Genomic DNA, 14444 nt, shown 5'->3' with positions numbered 1-14444 from the left:
CTTGAAACACACCCGTGTGGGGGAATCCTTCTTCAAATACACTCAGCGACTCCACAGGTCACAGGGACACCCAGTGGGGTCAACTTCATCTGTCAAGGGGTCTTGTGCCTCAATGTCATTAGATTAGGAGTCCCCACCCCCTCAAATGTCTGTGGCTGGAGGGGAAGGGAGAGGGGCTCTGCATGCTGGGGTGGCAAACTAACGTGTGTTCCTTGAGTGTGACAGCCTCTCCCACTCACCAGCCCTACTTGCATCACAGGTGATGTCACAGTAAATGAGCAGGAAGATTTCATCACCTCCAGAGTCAATGCCTTTGCATTTGCTCCAAGTTCCAACCTATATGTAATATGCTGTGCTGCTATTAACACGAGGAACTAGAAAATCCTAGTCCGAGGACACATACCTCTTCCCAGTAGGTTGCCACATTCTCCAGTGGCATTCTGTTCCAGGGGACACCATTTTGCTGTATGTCTTCTGCTCTCCTGTCCATAGCAGGAGCAATGCTATCTTAGTAAGGTTATTTGGTACATGCCAGCAATGTGCTTGGTCCCACACCAGGCATAAACGAAAATGTCTCTTGCAGTAAGAAGTCTGCAGTCTAAGGTCCTGATTATGCAAACTTCTCTGCGTGGGTGGAGCCTGCATCCATGTGAGCAGGTTGCAGGTTCGGGGCCTTAGGGTAGGTCATGCTGGTGGGAGAGGGGCACTATTTGTGGAAGAAAGCATAGAACCAAATGAAGTAAAAATTATAAGTGAAGCAAACTGTACCACAGAATCTCTCTGGATAGAAATTCCATGCTCGGATAATAAGAATAGAACATTAGGGATATATTACCGACCACCTGACCAGGATGGTGATAGTGACTGTGAAATGCTCGGGAAGATTAGAGAGGCTATAAAATAAAAAAAGTCAATAATAATGGGGGATTTCAACTCTCCCCATATTGACTGGATACATTTCACCTCAGGATGGGATGCAGAGACAAAGTTTCTTGATACCTTAAATGACTGCTTCTTAGAGCAGCTGGTCCTGGAACCCACCAGAGGAGAGGCAATTCTTGATTTAGCCTTAAGTGGAGCACAGGATCTGGTCCAAGAGGTGAATAGAGCTGAACCACTTGGTAACAATGATCATAACATAATTAGATTTAATAGTTCTGTGGTGGGAAGAACACCACAGTGGCCCAATACAGTAGCATTTGATTTCAGAAAGGGGAACTACACAAAAATGAGGAAGTTAGTTAAACAAAAATTAAAAGGTACAGCCCCAAAAGTGAAAGCCTGCAAGCTGCATGGAAACTTTTTAAAGACACAGTAATAAAGGCTCATCTTAAATGTAAACCCCAAACTAAAAATCATAGTAAGAGAATCAAAAAAGTGCCACCGTGGCTAACAACAAAGTAAAAGAAACAATGAGAGGCAAAAAGGCCTCCTTTAAAAAGTGGAAGTTAAATCCTAGTGAGGAAAATAGAAAGGAGCATAAACTCTGGCAAATGAAGTGTAAAAATATAATTAGGAAGGCCAAAAAAGAATTTGAAGAACAGCTAGTCAAAGACTCAAAAAGTAATAGCAATTTTTTTTAAAGTACATTATAAGCTGGAAACCTGCTAAACAACCAGTGGGGCCACTGGACAACTGAGATGCTAAAGGAGCACTCAAGGATGACAAGGCCACTGCGGAGAAACTAAATGAATTCTTTGCTTCAGCTTTCACTGCAGAGGATGTGAGGGAGATTCCTAAACCTGAGCCATTCTTTTTAGGTGACAAATATGAGGAACTGTCCCAGATTGAGGTGTCATTAGAGGAGGTTTTGGAACAAATTAATAAACTAAACTGTAATAAGTTACCAGGAAGAGATGGGATTCACCCAAGTGTTCTGAAGGAACTCAGATGTGAAATTGCAGAATTGTTAACTGGGATTTGTAACCTATCATTTAAATCAGCTTCTGTACCAGATGACTAGAGGATAGCTAATGTGACGCCAATTTTTAAACAAAGCTCCAGAGGCGATCCTGGCAATTACAGGCTGTCAATCCTGACTTCAGTACCAGGCAAACTGGTTGAAACTATAGTAAAGAACAGAATTATCAGACACATAGATGAACATGGTTTGTTGGGGAAGAGTCAACATGGTTTTTGTAAAGGGAAATCATGCCTCACCTATCTACTAGAATTCTTTGAGGGGGTCAACAAACATTTGGACAAGGGTGATCCAATGCATATAATGTACCTAGATTTTCAGAAAGCCTTTGACAAGCTCCCTCACCAAAGGCTTTTAAGCAAAGGAAGCTGTCATGGGATAAGAGGGAAGATCCTTTCATGGATCAGTAACTTGTTAAAAGATAGGAAACCAAGGGTAGGAATAAACTATCAGTTTTCAGAATGGAGAGAGGTAAGTAGTGGTGTCCCCCAAGGGTCTGTACTGGGACCAGTCCTATTCAACATATTCATAAATGATCTGGAAAAAGGGGTAAACAGTGAGGTGGCAAAATTTGCAGATGATACAAAACTATTCAAGATTGTTAAGTTCCAGACAGACTGCGAAGAGTTACAAAGGGATCTCACAAAACTGGGTGACTCGGCAACAAAATGGCAGATGAATTTCAATGTGATAAATACAAAAGAATGCACATTAGAAAACATAATTCCAACTATATATATAAAATGATGGGATCTAAATTAGCTGTTACCACTCAAGAAAGAGATCTTGGAGTCATTGTGGATAGTTCTCTGAAATCATCCACTCAACGTGCATTGGCTGTCAAAAAAGTGAACAGAATGTTGGGAATCATTAAGAAAGGGAGAGATAATAAGACAGAAACTATCATGTTGCCTCTATGTAAATCCATGGTATGCCCACATCTTGAAAAGTGTGTGCAGATGTGGTCGCCCCATCTAAAAAAGATATACTGGAATTGGAAAAGGTACAGGAAAGGGCAACAAAAATGAGTAGGGGCATGGAACAGCTTCTGCATGAGGAGAGATTAATAAGATGGGACTTTTCAGGCTGGAAGAGACGACTAAGGGGGGATATGGCAGAGGTCTATAAAACCATGACTGCGTGGAGAAAGTAAATAAGGAACTGTTATTTACTCCTCGTAACACAAGACTTAGGGGCCTCCAAATAAAATTAATAGGCAGCAGGTTTAAAACAAACATAAGGAAGTATTATTCACTCAATGCACTGTTAACCTGTGGAACTCCTTGCCAGAGGATGTTGTGGAGGCCAAGTCTATTACAGGGTTCAAAAAAGAATTAGATAAATTCATGGAGGCTAGGTCCATCAATGGCTATTAGCCAGGATGGGCAGGGATGGTGTCCTTAGCTTCTGTTTGCCATAAGCTGGGAATGGGCAACAGGGGACAGATGACTTGATAATTACCTGTTTTGTTCATTCCATCTGAAGCACCTTCTGAAGCCACTGTTGGAAGACAGGACACTGGGCTTGATGGACCTTTGATCTGACCCAGTATGGCCTTTCTTATGTTCTTATGTCTCAAGCCAATCCCTCAGCTCTGTACAAGGTTATTCCCCACTGCTTTGTACAGAATAAATTTAAGAGATGTAAACAATTTGGTCCCATCCCTTCCATTCCCCTCACCATAATAACATTTGAGTCTAATTTTTCCTTTGCTTAATTTCACACCTGGGTTCCTAGTTGGACCCAGGTGGGCCACTTTAAATAGTTTCTCTCAATCCAGGAAGGAGAGGGGCATTGTTGGAATGATGTGATATACAACATGGGGCTGGGCAGAGTCCTGGGCCACACCCAGCCTCCCTCAGGGGCAGAGGCAAACGCTTTATGCTGGGTTTAGCTTTGGACAGCAGAGGTGAGAATGAAATAACGGGTGAAAGTTAAGCTGCTTATGTGCGGTTTTCACAATTTTAAGATGCACCTTGGCTGGTCAATGGAGCTGATTGGTTAGAAGTTCTTCAGAGGTTCTTCATTATTCAGCTCATGTTTCTCTACTGCACGTCCCTGGGGCTGGTGTTTGAGAGGCATTTTCAATCACCCTCTGTGCTCCATTATACCTGCCACAAGTCTTCACACGCGCATCGCTTGTTAACAGCAGGTTTTTGTAGGAGTCTCATTAAAGAGATTGAAATTCTTCATGTCTTCAATCCCAAGGCTTCCTGAGGTCAGCCAGAACAGTTCTTGTGTGTGCCTGGAGTTTATAAGAGCTGAGGAAACCTGTAATCACAAAGCCCGTTACTCCAGTATAAAAGCTTATGGGTTTGGTGTGAGTGAGCCATTAATAGCTGGAAATATGCGTATTTCGTAGCAGATACACAACATCTGCCTAGTGAAAAAGACCTTAGATTAGGAACTATTTCCTCATCCTAAAGTCTGAAAGCTACTTCTGGAGACCTAAAAGCCACCAAAACATTGTAATGCTTTGCATTGAAAACACACTTCATTTAATCAAAGATCCTACAAGTTAAGAGTGAAATCCTGGCCCCATGGAAGTCAGTGGCAAAACTCCCATTAATTTCAGTGGGGTCAGGGTTTCACCTGAAGAGTGGAAAAAGTCCTAACAGATCATCTAGTGCATCTTTCTTCTAGCATGAGGTTGTCTCCTACCGTTTATTCTCCAGGGCTCTGGCCCAGACTACTTTCAAATGGCTCAACCAGCAGAGCACTGCAGTAGCTAATTTGATCCATCCCTGCTTTCTAGAGTCTGGATGTGGAGCAGGGTCTCTCACCTAACCCCTTTGCTTTCATTACATAAAGCCCCATTCCAGCACCGTGTTGGCGGCCCAGTTACAATATGGACCAGGTTCAACACAACTCCAGCTTTGTTAGGGAGCGGGATGTGAGTGATCTGGCTCAACGGTCAGGCCCAGTGTCAGAGCAGCAGTCAGAGGCTGGATGCCAGAGCCAGGGGTCAGAGCTGAAGGTCAGAACTGGAGTCAGAGGCTGAATGTCAGAACTGAAGGTCATGCCAGAATCAGAGCCTGGAATTGGAGCCGAGGGCTACAGTTCGGCTATCTGGAGTCAGGGAAGGCAGGAGCCGGGCTGGGTCCAAGGCAGCAGCAGGAGCAGAAACTAACACAGCGGCAGGCTAATGCTTTGAGCAACCCATGCCATGCTGCTGGTTTTAGAAGCAGGCTGCATGATCCCCTCAACCAATTGGGCACTTTGGCCAATCCAGGGGCTCACCTGGGGCCCAGGTGCATTCATCAGACTGCCTGAGGGTTAAGCTAGCAGGTAAGCAAGCTCGGTGCAGGTCCATCTCCTCACAGGCTTGCATTCAAGGCCAGGGTCTAACTGTTAAAGGTGCTGAGCCCCTGCCGCTAAGACAATGGGATCCTGGCAACCCAGGATGGACTCTGATCCTGCAAGGTATGTTGGCTCCTAACTTCCATTGATGTCTAAAGCCCAGCACCCCCAAAGTGGGGCAGACAAAATCACAGGCCACTTTGGGAAGCGCTGAGCAGCTCTAAAAACCGAGCACCTTCGAGTTAGGCAGAATAGGAGTCAATGCTGAAACGCCTGGTTTAATCAATGCGGTGAGCCTCCCACATCGCCAGCCCCCTGTGCTATAGCACTACCCCAGGGCCAGTAAACTCTGATTGGCTTTTTATTCCATTCTCCTGGGAACAGCGGGTGAGTGGCTTTGTACCTGGCCTGTACCTAGCATGCATTGAGGGGAGTGGGGGGAGCAAGGGCCATTCAGAGCCCTTCCCAGCCATTCAGTGGCTAATGCTGTGTCCCTGGAGAGCTGAGATCGAGGGAGGTCGACCGGTACTAATGCAGGATCTTTCTTCCAAATGGACTTGCCCTGTCACCACTCCTTGCCCTGCAGGGACATCAGTCTGTTGCTAGGTTTCTGTGATACCACTCGGGTTTTGTGACTAAACCTCTGATGTGTCAGCAGAAAGCTGCTGACGTGTGTATGTATGTGTGGCAGGGACTGCAGGGAGATCCACTCCAACCCTTCCCATCAGGGGCAGGGCGAACGAACAGTGGAGGACAGGAAGGAACCCACTCCAACCCCTTCCAGGGCAGGGATCTGCAGGTCCCATTCCAGTGGGATGCAAGGCTGCAGGGCGCAGCCCAAGATGGAGGGCCGCCAGGATGCATTTCTCCCCTGTCACTAGTAGCAGCATTGAAGGACAATAGTAGGGCTACAGAGATCTAGTAGATGAAGGGCTGGATGGCAGAATCTGTTCACATCCTTTGCAAGCTGAAGAGGATAAAAAACCCAGGTACCTCTTCCCATTGTCACTACAGTAAAGTATCGGGAAAGGACGGCATGAACACTGGCTCCCGGGTGTGACCTGAGCTAGACGCAGTGCTACACTGACCGGTGCACTCTGGAGGGGTGCTGACACCGGCTGACCCAGGCTGAGGGGCTGTCACAGTACAGTGGCCGTGTTCTGCTAGGCTGCCTTTATGGAGCTGCCTTTCTCATGCCGTCTCCTGTTCTACTGACCTTAGGGTAGCAGAGAGCAATGGTGGGATCTCTCCAGACTGAAAACAGGAGTGATCAATTCATTGGGACCAGAGGGTGCCAGGACCCCACTCTGGGGGCGTGGGTGGAGGCTGGGGCATGCATTGGAGGGGACTCAAGAACAGGTCTGAATTCAGTCAAGGCCAGAAGCAACAGTTCACACCAGTGTCACACTGCAGGATCAGGTCAGAGTCAAGATCGAGCTGCATTGAGTTGGAGCCAAGTGAACCAGCCAAAGTAGAGTTAATGGAACAGTCAGGCAAAAAAGTCAGGAGCAGGGCAAGGGATGAGTAACCAAGGCAGGGCGAGGCATCAGGAGCAGGGCAGGGGACCAGGAACCGAGGCAGAGTGACACAGAGTGAAAGCAGGCCCCGGAGCGGGGCCAGGTATCCGGAGCAGGGCTGGAGTCAGCTTGTGAGGTGCATGTTCTGTCATGAGTCAGGCAGCCGCCACACTGCTGAGGCTGACAGATTGGAGGAGAGCTGCAGCTGTAGCCAGAGTTGGAGATTATTTCACCCCACTGGTATTTCCAAGCAGCTTTGCTGCGCGCTGGTGAATAGTTGGAGGTGGGTTCTCCGGGGCTCTGTTAGTGCACAGAGCTGTCAGGATGTTTTTTGGTTGGGACATTTAAATTTATTTCTTTTGCCCCAACTCATGTGTATGCCCCCGCAGCCCGCAGATCACAGATCACTTGCTCTGGCTGCACTTTTCATCTGTCCACAAGACATAACCAGTTCATCTAAGCAGCAGCTTCATCAGCGTTGCCTGCGTGTTGGGATAGTAGCTCTTTCAGGTGTAATGTTGCTGGTTATTTTTATTGTGCACCCAAATGGAAGCTGTCTAGCAGCCGGCTGTCTTAGACCAGCATCTCCCATCCTCCCCCAGATCAGCATGGCTCTGCACACTGCCTGATGTGACATTGCCATTCAGGATCCTCCAACATTCTTAACCAGGTCCTCCAGCAAAGTCCCTCCCACTTAAAGAAGAGGGCAGGACTCTGAGGCCGAGCAAATGTATCTTCCGCATGCAGAAAAGAGTCATCGTTACTAGTTAAGCACGGAGACGGAACTTAGCACTGTACGAGGCACAAGAAGAAAGACAGGCCCTGCCTCAAACGTGTGCCATCTAAAAGACAGAAGTGCTGGGAGACCTGGAGTGGATTTCTAACCCATACTGGCGTGGTGTGGGGCTTTGTCCCACTCTAGTGGCAGCTAGACCAGCTAGAGCAGCGGTCCCCAACCTTTTTTGTCTGGCGGGCGCCAGACAAGGAGCCACCAAGGACCATGGCTGGTGGACAAGCATCCGCCGAAATGCCGCCGAGAAGTGGCAACGTCAAGAGGCGTCGCAGCCAAAATGCTGCTGAAAATCAGCGGCATTTTGGTATCAACGCCTCTTGATGACGCTGCTTTTCAGGGGCTTTTTTGGCTCCAGCCTCCTTTCATGAGCTGTAAATGAGTTAAAATGCCCAGGTCTGGGGTTGCTCTTTGCAGTCTCTCTTGCTGCCATGGGCTTGGACTCTGCACCTGGGCTCCCCTGGGCATTTACTGGTGTTTGGAGGCCCCCTCAGCTGGCAACACAGGCCCAAGGTGTGACGTCATTGATATAAACTGGGACCATATAGAACATGATTTGCAACCAAGGTCCTGTAGTGGCACCAAATCCTATGTAAAGGGGGTCATGTAATGTGTCTAAGACCAGGGTATGGGTTACTGGTTATGATTATGCTGTCTGTATCATTTTGTAGTTGAAGTTATGAATATTGGCTGTATACTGTCTATGTTTCAAATTGGTGCTGCAGTTCTGGGAAACACCCCAGACAAGTTGGTGTTAGCTCTGCTTAGCTTATTTGATGGCCCATTAAGGACCATCAGCTACACAACCGACCCAGTGAGAGGAGGCAGATACGCCTTGTAACTCAGCAAAGTGTGCAGGGACTTGCCCACATGACTCCAGACTCCATTTTGCTGTAATTTTCCACAGTAAGAACAAAGCAGTGCTCTCACACCTGGAAGTGCTTATATAAGGCTGATGCCTCATCTCCATTTTGTCTTCAATCCTGCTTCTTACCTCTGGAGGGACTTTGCTACAAACTGAAGCTCTACACAAGGGACTGATGACCCATCCCAGCAGGGGATGTTCTCCAGAGACTTAATTTAAATCTGCTGTTTACTCCATCACTGCTACAAGCCTGAACTAAGAACTTTGCCATTACTGTATGTAATAGATTCCATTTAACCAATTCTAGCTCTCATTTCTATCTTTTTCCTTTTATGAATAAACCTTTAGATTTTAGATTCTAAAGGATTGGCAACAGCGTGATTTGTGGGTAAGATCTGATGTGTATATTAACCTGGGTCTGGGGCTTGGTCCTTTGGAATCGAGAGAACCTTTTTCTTTTATTGGGGTGTTGGTTTTCATAACCATTCATCCCCAGGACGGGTGGCACTGGTGGTGATACTGGGAGACTGGAGTGTCTAAGGAAATTGCTTGTGTGACTTGTGGTCAGCCAGTGGGGTGAAACCGAAGTCATTTTTGTCTGGCTGGTTTGGTTTGCCTTAGAGGTGGAAAAACCCCAGCCTAGGGCTGTGACTGCCCTGTTTGAGCAATTGGTCCTGAATTGTCACTCTCAGTTGGGTCCTGCCAGAACCGCATCGTCACACAAGGCCAACACACTGCCAGGACCCGCAGCACACACTGCTCTCAGGCCAGGTTCTTGTATTGGCACCATGTACCGGGGTGTCCAAGGGGCCTGCTTTCCCGGGTGCTGGCTCACAGTCAGCCGGAGACTGCTGGTCAAGGTCTAAATTTACCGAAAAGGAGGAGCTGGAATAAAGAGACACATACATTCCTCCCTCCATCTGCTTCAGCAGCAGAGAGCACTGTCCTATAGATGCCTCACCACAACTTCCCTGGGTTTTTAAGGCATGGGCTGAGTTTGGCCTTCCAACAGGAATCAGGGTTTGTTCTCCCCACATAGGTGTGTTCTTGTGCTCTGTGGATTTGTCCATTTTGGCCACATTCATCCAAGTCTAATACAAAGAAGAAAACGTAGAGCTGGGCATGACTGTGTCAGTCACCTACCGGCCTTGCTGTGGGTATTCCTGATGCCGCGGCACTGGAGTATTTAAGCACGGGCCCAAGTCATTCACTGGCTGCTCTGGAACAGCCATCCTCTATCCTCCAGCCTTATCCACCCTCAGTTCTGGTCTCACCTGAAAGCCTCCAGCTCCTCCCTGGTCTCTATTGTGACAGTCAGAAGCTGGATTGAATGGGGCAGGGAAAGCCAGGGTGGCGAGGAAGGTTGGTGATGCTAGTTGAGGCCACGGGATCAGATCAGGAATGCTGCCGACCTAGAGGAACAATGGTAAATTGGTGCCGTTCCCCAGCGGGGCAGAAGCAGGTCTGCTAGTAATGGCTGAAAATTAAAACTCATCCTATAAACTTGCGCTCCCACCTCTCCAAACACACACATGTATCTGCTGTTACGAAGGGAGCAGAGATGCACAGCGAGAACTGGTTAAGGAACATGCTGCTCACTTGTGCTCCCAGTATATACCAGACTCACCACAATAGGGATTTGGAGAAAACCTGTCTACACACAACAGCTAAACAAAAACCAGCTAAACAGATCCTTCTCCTCGCCCCAGTACCCCTCCCTTGTGGGGCACACATCACACACAGGTCTCTCCAGCAGCGTGAGGGCCAGGCAGACCAGTCCTGGGGGGAGGAAGGCGGAGGTTCAAAAAGCAGAATTGATCACCTATCGCCAAGCATGGCCTTGGCAGCCACAGGGGCGGGTGGTCAGTTTCATTCTGCTGAAGGGAGGAATAGAGCAGAATTAAGCCGTAGGTTTCCTTCCAGTCTGGTCTTGGGGACAGTTCAAGACCTGCTCAGTCATCACAGGAGCCCAGGACAAGGGGACCCTCCAAAATGCAATGCCCCGAATGTAACAATGCGGGATTTATCTGATATGTGTGTGTAGTGTGCACTGCTTAGGCTCAAGGCTGCGCCTGATTTAATTAACAGTCCTTAGTTCTTCCTGTGCCCGGGCTTTACAGGCCTTTGCGGCTGCAGCTGCAATGGGAATTACAGGGATTAGCACAAGCATCAGCAGCATTCTTTTATTCAAGCCGGATGCAGCCGCGTCTGCAGGATGCTTTCAGAGGCATGAATATTTGAGTGTGTGCCTGCGCACTGCTGAGATGGGACTGCTGCCTCCGTTTCGATGCAAAGGGCTGGCTTCGGAAATAAACCTTAATACATTAGTGGCCATCTCCTCCTTCCCTGCTGGGGTGAGCCGGAAGCTTTCTGTCTGTTAAGCAGCCGTCACAGAGCTAGGGGGCAGGGTTTCCAAGGAGAAAGATATTTCACTCCACTTGTGTCTCTGCCGCCACCACCCTTTCCTCACTCCCTGTTCCTGTTCCATTTCAGTTGCCCTTTCTAAACATACCTGTCCAGGTGTCTTCCTAGCCCTCATCTTCTCCCAGCTCTGTGCTCTCATTGACTCCCACCTTCTCCACACTCCTGAAATTGACAACTCCGGCCTAATTACTCAGACAATACACACGCACACGAGCCAACGGTGCAAATTACGTCCTCACCAGCTATTCTTCTGCTTGCACCTTGGAGCACACACCCTCACCTCTAGGGAGCCCCCGCTGCTTAGATGTGGAGTTATAGGGGGAACTTTGTCTCTGGCGCCCGCTACAGGGCTCTCGCTTGGACCTGCGACGGCTTCTCTCAGCCTGTGTCTTCTCCTGATTCTCCCGCGGGGCGTTCTGTGGCTTGGCCTTCCAGCCAAATCACATAGAAGTCTGAACCCCTTGAGGAGCAGCACAAACAAGTGCAAATAAAAGTTCATACCAGCCTTCCACCCCTCTTAGGCTTCACTATAGTTCCCTTGTTGGCCCTACCTCAGGGCCTCCCCGGCAGGCGCCCTCATCTGCTCCTGTTGTGTTTCCCTCCTCATATCCTGTCTGTTTAACTCTAGCCCAGGGCTGCTCTCTGCTAGAGAGACCTGTCTCCTCTTCAGTCTCTCCCAGCTGAACTCCCTCTGTCTGGCAATTAGTTCTAGGAGAAGATGGGTGAGGTTCTGTGGCCACGATGTGCAGCAGGTCAGACTAGATGATCATGGTGGTCCCTTCTGGCCTTAAAGTCTATGAGCTAATCACCCCCTGGGTGTGAAGCATGACTAAGCTGGGTTCTTTCCCTTATGTTGCAGGTGATGGAGGTTACGCCCTGTCACACACCTGCATTATTCCCACTTGCTTATTAGTCGGCATTGTCAATGTCCTGTCTAACCCAAGATTGTGAGCTCTGTGTCAATCTTCCCAGCAAGTCCCCTCACTCGCTGGCCTACTAGGTGCCATCCTATCTTTTTCAAATGGCTGGCACCCACAACAAAGGTAGAAGCCCTACAAAAGGAGAGTCCAGAGTGTTACCTCCTTAGGTCAAATTGGAGCTTTTGCTTTTTGGTGCTGACGATCCCTTTGGCCTGACCCAGTAGGGCCATTCTTATGACCTCGTGTTTAATCCACACGGATCATTACAGACCACGGTGTGCCTCAAGTATAGTTGATCCACAGCGCTGTACGAAGTGTTTAACTAATTAACAGAGATTCCAGTGTCCACAGGAGCCGAGGAAGAAGAGTGAGTCCGTAGGAAGGAAAGTGACTTACTCTTAGGCAGTCCAAGTTTAATGTTAAAGCTAGATCATCCTCTCTGGGTCTTACCTCAATGCTTTGCTTTAGATGCTGGAGAGAAAGCTGGAGTCGATGGTTTTGATACAATATTAATGGAAGTTAGTCTGGCCCTGTCCAGTGCTGGGCCAACTGCAGAACTCTTCCATTTACCACTGTCGGCTTCTAAACCATCCGTTAATGAGTGGAAACAAAACGTTTGTACCAAGCAATCCAAGCAAGAGGAAATTGAGAGGGAAATGCAATAATTATCGACTAATTTTCAGGCTGCTCTCTTCTTCCACCAAGGTTTCAGACAAATCCATGATGACTGACTTGAGTTTGCTAATGCAAATTGATGGCATTTTAATGAGTGCTTGAGCTAAATTTCATCCTAAGCACTTTTAGTGCCTGTGAAAGGTACCGGAATAATAACTCTCCAGCCTGAAGTCCTCTGTTTAACACACAGTAGGACATAGTACAGGCAGTTGCACTGTCAGATGCCTTTTCCCCGACCTAGACTGACCACCCTTGTGGATGAGAAGGAAGGTTGGTCTCTGTGGCCTGCTCAGTCCTTGCTTACAAGGGGGTCAGTTAGTGACAATTCTGATGGTGCTTTCTGTGATCTAGGAAATGGGCTGAGATCTACCAATTTGTTTTACATAAGCCTTCAAATAGCCATGAGAGAGCAGGAACTTTCATTCAGGGCTGGATACAAACTGGTGGGCCGTCTAGTTCCCTTCCAAACTACAGCTTTCAAATGTTATTCACCAGTTTGCTAGACCTGATCATTTGTAATGGCTATCGGGACTGTTAATTGTTAGTTTGCTGGGGTGTAAAATTAGTTTGGATTTCTCATACCAATAAGGTTAAATATTACCTTAATGACGGAAACAAATTATTTTACTCCTTGGAATAATCTAAGAGCCCAACAACACCCTGACACTAGCCCAAGGATGCTTCCACAATATTCCAATTTCTTGCGGCTGTAGGAAGAAAGAGAGGAGGGGTAAAATTCTCAAAAGTGCCTAAATCCTATTTACTTTCAATGAGCATTAGGCTCTTAAGTGTTTAGGTCCCTTTTGAAAGTGGGACCTGGACACTTCTGAAAATTCTACCCTAGGATTTAGAACCAAACCCAGGTCTTTGCATGGCACTGAAAAGGACACTAACCACTAGGGCACCAGGTGTGTTGGCGAGTCACATATTCATGATCTCCGTGATGCAGAGTTTGGCTTTCCCAGTGCAAAAAGTTTTTGGAAGTAGTGCAAACAATGACGCCTCCTGCAGGTCCTGAGGGGTTAGCCTGCTTTGGACTCGTAAGAACAGTCATTTGCTGTATATTCAACTGGATTACACAATGTTTAGAGAGACAAGGTAGGAAGACACTATCCTATCAACCCTGTCTCTCCTACATCCCGGGACCTACATGGCTACAACAACACTGCAAACAGAGATTAGAGCAACTCTAAGATTTAGTTGGGGTTGGTCCTGCTTTGAGCAGGGGGTGGGACTAGATGACCTCCTGAGGTCTCTTCCAACCATAATCTTCCATGATTCTATGGGTACATCTACACTACCCGCTGGATTGGCGGGTAGTGATCAATCTATCAGGGATCTAGTATAGACACGATAAATCAATCCCCGATCGCTCTGCCGTTGACTCCTGTACTCCACCGCAGCAAGAGGTGGAGGCGGAGTTGACGGGGGAGCGGCGGCAGTCGACCCCGCGCCGTGAGGGTGCGAGGTAAGTTGACCTAAGATACATTGGCTTCAGCCACGCTGTTCTCATAGCTGAAGTTGCGTATCTTAGGTCGATACCCCCCCTACTGTAGATAAGGCCTATGAACTCTGTTCTAGTTGTTTTATTTCTGTGCCCAAAGTGGGGGCCAATTCAGGACATGAAGCAAAGATAACTAGTCTTATCGCTGTTTTAAACCAGGACTTAGACTACTAAGGAAATGTATCCACCTCTCCTTTCTAGGGAGAGACAGTGTATTTTGCTTGAAATGTGGCAGGTGATGGTTGCTGCCTCAGCAAATTTATCCTGCCCATGAGATAGATGAGCACTATCTACCCCTGCTGGGCCAAACTTTTTAATAAATGCCACAAAGAAAAAATTGTGTCTGTGCGGAAAAGAAAACGACAGGGTGGATTTTCTTCTCCAGAGAGACAGCCTGTGAAGAGAAGCACTGAACAGCCTCAAAGCCCTCAACCACAGAGGAAAATGATTACATGAGACAGAACCACTGGATCCCAATGGTGGATTCTCATTCAGTGCTTTGGAATAAAGAGAAAATTCTGCAGTCCC

The sequence above is a fragment of the Gopherus flavomarginatus genome, chromosome 3, assembly GCF_025201925.1.
Source record: "Gopherus flavomarginatus isolate rGopFla2 chromosome 3, rGopFla2.mat.asm, whole genome shotgun sequence".
In the NCBI taxonomy this organism is placed as follows: Eukaryota; Metazoa; Chordata; order Testudines; family Testudinidae; genus Gopherus; species Gopherus flavomarginatus.
The sequence above is the reverse complement of the archived record's forward strand: the minus strand, read 5'-3'. Positions refer to the sequence as shown.